This window comes from Pteronotus mesoamericanus, unplaced genomic scaffold, assembly GCF_021234165.1.
Source record: "Pteronotus mesoamericanus isolate MK-2021 breed Mesoamerican mustached bat unplaced genomic scaffold, CSHL_Meso_final contig_164, whole genome shotgun sequence".
Lineage (NCBI taxonomy): Eukaryota > Metazoa > Chordata > Mammalia > Chiroptera > Mormoopidae > Pteronotus > Pteronotus mesoamericanus.
In genome coordinates this window covers 1,648,445-1,654,212 of record NW_026555065.1, presented here as the reverse complement: position 1 = coordinate 1,654,212, position 5,768 = coordinate 1,648,445, and the positions used below count along the sequence as shown (strand labels likewise).

The window sequence follows — 5,768 nt, the reverse complement described above, 5'->3', positions numbered from 1 at the left end:
CGGAGCTAAGGGTGGCCATGTGACCACCCATTTGGAAGTGGTAATGATATGTGACATTTGGGAGCTCAGGCCTTAAAATCATGAACATGTCTCTTCCTCTTTTCCCTTCCCACCAGCTGCAAACCAGATGTGGCTGCAAAACCAGTTTCAATCATTCAGATCATAACTGGACCCTGGAGATAGCAGAGCAACAACTTGGAAAAAACCTGGGTCTTAACAGTGTGGAGGAAGAAGAAACTTCTTTCTACCTTTCGGGTTTCTTTCAGCTGGTCTACTAATTAAATTTATACAAGGCAGATTAACAAGAGAACATAACCAAATTTCATCATATACGTATATATGGAAACCCCACATACAGAGAGTCAGGAGAGATTCAGAGACAGAAAGGGAAAATGAAGTATATGACATCCTGAGCTAAGGATCACCTTGGGGATTCAGAGGGGAGGAAGGTTATTTGCAGGGTGATAAGTTTGCCTTGCCTTGCCATACAGATGGGTCGAAAAGGTTACCTCTGATAATTTTGCGTTATGGGCAAGACCTCTAAATTCTTCTGGGTAGTTAAAGGGAAGGGGGAGGTAGGCAGAAGTTTCATTTGAGCCCACAGGAGTTTGGTTGCCTTTAGCTTAAAATATTCTGCATATCACAGAGGCACATCTCAGGGTACCTCATTCTGAATCCTTACAACAGACCTTGTACAGCAGAGCTGCCAGCCCTCGTACACTATTATATGAGGGGGAAAAAAAAAACTCTTTTGTTCCTGAAGCCATGGTTTTATCAGATCTCTTTGTTACAGCAGCTGAGCCGGGCCCTAACATTTGGCATGGACCATCTTGGGTGGGGCATCTATTTCTCAAAGTTGGTGTTCTTTTTAATAAACAATAGGCAATTGTGGTGCAGTGGGAAAAGCCCTAGTCTCACAGTTAAGACATTGGGCTGCTTAGTGAAAATTATTAATATGTTGTGCTTTGCTTTGTAGTTGACAAGGATTTTCTCCAAAAGACCCAATTTCCTCATCTGTAAAATGGCAACTATAGAAGTCTGAGTGTAAGTTAAAGTTTCACAAGCTGTCAAACGTCACATAAATGTGAGGGCCTCTTGGCATCCCGGGCAGTGGAGGGCACTAGACCTGCCGTGTCTCAGCTGAGGGGCCAGCTCAGGTCATCTGAAGAGGTTCTGGGGAACAAAAGTGGTTAGAGTCTGCTGCCTGGTCTCCTAGACCAAACGACATGCAAGAGGCCGACGGCGGAATGTACTCCTAACCAAATAATTGTAAAACTGTGCAGAATTATAGATACAACAAGAGCCTATATAACACCCCACAGTACAAAGAACAGTCCTGCAGAGGAGTCCTGCACGGAAATAACAGCCGCGGCAGTCACGAGGCCGCCTCTGAGATAAATGCTGGAGTTTGGCTCTAAATGCCAACATCCTTAGCTAATCTAAGTAATGCATGAGCAGGAAGAATTTGGTGGCTGGGAGCCCAAATGCAGTTGTATAAAGAACTCTTAAGAGCAGTTAGTAACCTCCGAGCAGCAGGCCCTAGTGCATGATGGGAAATGTAACATTTAATCAAATCTCGGGCGCAAGGAGCTGCCGAGAGGGCTGGGGGTGGGGGCTCGGGTCTTGGCAAGAGGCAGGCTGCTAAGGGGCCTCTGGCAGGGTCTCCACCGCACCACAGATGGTTTTCGTCTCTGTGGTTCATTTGTTCTGAGAGAGATCGGCCCCTTCCAAGTCAGGAGTCCTGCATTAGAAGGTCCACCATCCTATCGTTAAAGAGGCCAGGAGGGGCTCAGCCAAAAAATTAGGGGGAAAGATGTCTCTCCTATTGAGAAGGGAGGCAGCATCTTACCTTGGATGGTCCCGTGATTTTCTGAGCTGGAAAGATCTTCTAGAGATCGCCTCATCCATTCCCCCCTCCCCACTGCCATCTTCAACACTCATTTTACAGCTGAGGAAACAGGGGCCCAGAGTGGGGAAACAAAGTTCCCAGGGTCACACAGCGAGTTAGGATCCTCGGACATAATCTCCTCCAATCCACACTCCCCACCCCGCCACTGATCCCCACCCCGTTATTTTATAAACATTGATATTGAGGCAAAGTGGGAAAGTGATAACCGAGAGAAAGCGACCAACTCAATTTCAGAGTAGACGGGAGAGGAGTAACTGTGTTTCCTGGCCCAGATCCAGGGAATTTTGACCACTACAGATCAGCATCCATCTTCTCAGCTGAGAGTGATGATTGTCAAAGGCCTCTCTCCTGTTCTGGCTCACTTGTCTCCCTGCAGCTGTTAGCAGCTGGGGAAGGGGTCCCTGCAGGACAGGGAGTCTCTGCAGCCCAGATCAGGACAGATGACCGCCTTTGAGTCAGTCAGCGGTGGCCAGGAGGCAGGGTAATTGCAGATGATGACAGCTCCCGCATTAAGCAAGTAGATGGAGCTGAGGGGAGGTGCGTCCCGGGGAGGGGGATGCTAAACAGACAGTGCCCATGGCCATATACTGCAGCCTCCTTGACCTCGACTCTCATCTGTAAAATAGGGGCAGTAACTGGGGCCTACCATAGAGCTGCTATAAAGAGTAAACAGTATAATATATGTAAAGTCTGCTTTACATAAGCACCTAATAAAGATCAGTACCTTTCCCCCTTTGTTTTTCAGGAGTATTTCTAAAATTAGAACCTATTTTCTAAACCAAAGATGGTAGAAGAAACAGTGAAAATTTGGCCTGAAAACGCCAATTTGAATGGAGTGACCTGGTCTCATTTTTTAATTTTTAAAGCTCTTGCCGGCAATTGGGTGGAACATGGTCAGAGAGAGAGATAGGAACAGTAGCAGGAAGAATGGTTAGGAAGCCATTGCAATAGTCTAGTCCAAGCAAAAGATGCCTGTGGCCTGGTCTCGGTAGCAGGAGTGAAGACAGAGAAAGAGAAGTAGGACAGATTTGAAATACTCTGAAAGCAGAGTTGACAGCATCTGAAGGCAGGGAATAAAAGGCAGGCACAAATCAATACTAGCTCCTCAGTTTTGGGCCTAATTATTTAACTACCTTAAAAATTATCTTTGTTCTCTTTTTCCTGGGTGCATTCTTGACTGATTTATTTTTATTATTTGAAAAATATATTATGCTGCCCCAGGAAGCATCTGAAGTGTGTAGCAGCTCCAAATCCTGTATACTAGATAAACTGGCCCGTGTGTCTGCTCCTCGTCCATCTACAGCCCCCACAAGCTAAGAGAATGTCTCCCTCTCATCATTTCCCTAAAGAACTGACGTAGGTATGCTCTAACATGAGGAGAAGTCAAGAAGACCTGCATTATCAAGACCTCGTTTATCAAGAACAATGGCAAGGTCTGAACCAATTTAACCTACCTTGCTGCTTTTATGGATGTGATCAGCATTGACAAGACCAGGGAGAATTTCCATCTCATCTATGACACCAAGAGTTGCTTTGCCATTCATTGTATTGCGTCTGAGGAGGCCCAGTACAAGCTGTGCAAAGTGAGGAGGACCTTTGTGGGTACCTCGACTGGTGATCCATGATGCCTGCACCATTCACTACCCTGATCCCCTCATCAAGGTGAATGATACCATTCAGACTGATTAGGAGACTAGAAAACCACTGATTTCATCAAGTTTGACACGGTGACCTGTGTATGGGGACTGGAGGGGTTAACCTGAGAAGAGTTGGTGTGATCCCCAACAGAGAGAGACACTCTGGTTCTTTGGATGTAGTTCATGTGAAAGATGCCTGTGGCAACAGCTTTGCCACCAGGTTCTCCAACATTTTTGTTATTAGCAAAGTCAACAAACTGTGGATCTGCCTTCCCGTGGAAAGAGTACCCGCCTTACCATGGCTCAGGGGAGCGATGAGATTGGCAGCCAAACAGAGCAGTGGGTGAATGAGCTCTAGAGGACATGAGCGGAAGAGTCTTTGTACTTAAATAAAGGTAATACACAGCATGAAAAAAATATATATTATGCTTATTTTTGAATAGTCAACAATTTCACATAATACAAAACAAAGATATAAAAGGTATATAGTGAACCCATGAACATGGACAAGGGCGTAGAGATTGGCTATGGAAGTGGGCGGCAGGCTGGGTGGAGGAGGGCAAAGGGGGAAAAACTGGGGCAACTGTAATAGCATAAACAAGAAAGTATTTATTTTTTAAAAAGTGTATAGTGAAAATTCTCTCTCCCCCAAACACAGAGTCTTCCCATCCTCCAAATTATAAATTTACTATATATCATTCCAGGGATATTTTATGTATATTGAAGAAAAAATCTATATGGACAACCACACATATATAGATCACACACATGAAATATAAATATAGTTTCCCTTTTTATATAAATAATATACACATTTTTCTGCACCTTGATTTGTTCTACTTAAGAATACATCATGGAGATTATTCCTGTCTTAATTATCTATTGCTGCATAACAAATAACCCCAAAACTTAGTGGCTGCAACAACAACCTTCATATCTCAGTTTCCATAGGTCAGGAGCCTGGGCACTGCTTAACTGGGTCGTCTGCTAAGGGCCTCTCACAGGCTATTATAAAGGTGCCAGCAGACTTTGCAGTCTTCTCGAGGCGCGACTGGGCTCAGAGGCCAAGCTCAGTCATGAGGCTGTTGGCAGGATTCAATTCCTTGGGAGCTGTTGGACCCACTGGCTTAGCTCCTCTTGGGTCCTGATCAGATGTGCCTCTCCAACGTAGCATGCTGAGAAAGAAGAGAGTGCAGCAAGCCGTAAGTCCCAGGCTCTTACCGTTTCATCTTGGAAGTGACAGCCATTGTTTTTGTTGTGTTCTAATTGTTAGAATAAGGCGTTAGGTCCAGCTGTACACCAGCCCCAACCAAACCACCGTGCACATGTGCACACATTCAAACACGGAGGGAGGGCGTTACACAAAGGTGTAAATCCCAGGAGGCAAGGGTCACTGGGAGCTATTTCAGAAGCTGCCGACCACAGTTTTCTAGCAGTACATGATGAAAGGCATGCTTGGTCTGTTCCAGCATTGGACAGGCCTTTGTCCTGTCAACCAGGGCTCTAATGTCTTTTACCCTCAGTGACTGGAAAGCTCATAAGAGTAGAGGTCTCATGTATATGGTGCATGTAGCTGACACTCAGCTAACACTGTGCTCTTTTGGGTGCAGAGGGTAAGGAATGGTTTCTCGGCTCTGTCTTAAGAGTACACTGGGTGATAAAGTGTTTCTTGTTCTTATGGAACTGCAGGTACTCTGATTGCATGTTTTGGAAGATTTTTGAAACTCCAATCCAGAGAACTGTGGGAAGCACATTTTAACATGATCGTCACCTGGAAAAAAAACTGGAAAAGGCCTAGACCAGGCTGGGCTGAGCACACATAATATGTACACAATATCCTGAACTGTGTTCATCTCGGGCCATTCCATATTTCTGTAACTGCCCTGCTGTTTGCATAGAGTGAGGCCATGGCCTTAGGAGGGAGAAATTCCATCAAAGGGAAGTTTCCACTGCCACCCATCCTGGGAGGAAGACTGGGGCAGAAGTTGGAGACTTAGGGTATGGGCCTTTGGGAAGTCTGTCTGCCTGTCTGTCTCTTTCTGTTTGAAGGAAGACATGCTCCAAGAACCCTATAGGTGGAGTTGAGCTGGACCCTGCCATGTGGAGCAGGCTGCAGCTAGTCAGGTAAGTGGACCTGGGTACCAGCCTGGGATCTGTGGGGTCTCAGAAAAACCACCTTGATCAAGGTTATGAGGATTTCTCTTGTTTACACCCTTCTCTCA

At 45.7% G+C, this 5,768-nt stretch overlaps 1 pseudogene; it reads left to right on the top strand.

Moving 5' to 3' along the window:
• Positions 1-3,119: 3,119 nt before the first annotated feature.
• On the top strand, positions 3,120-3,904 carry LOC129063286 (40S ribosomal protein S4-like; annotated as a pseudogene).
• Positions 3,905-5,768: the final 1,864 nt, after the last annotated feature.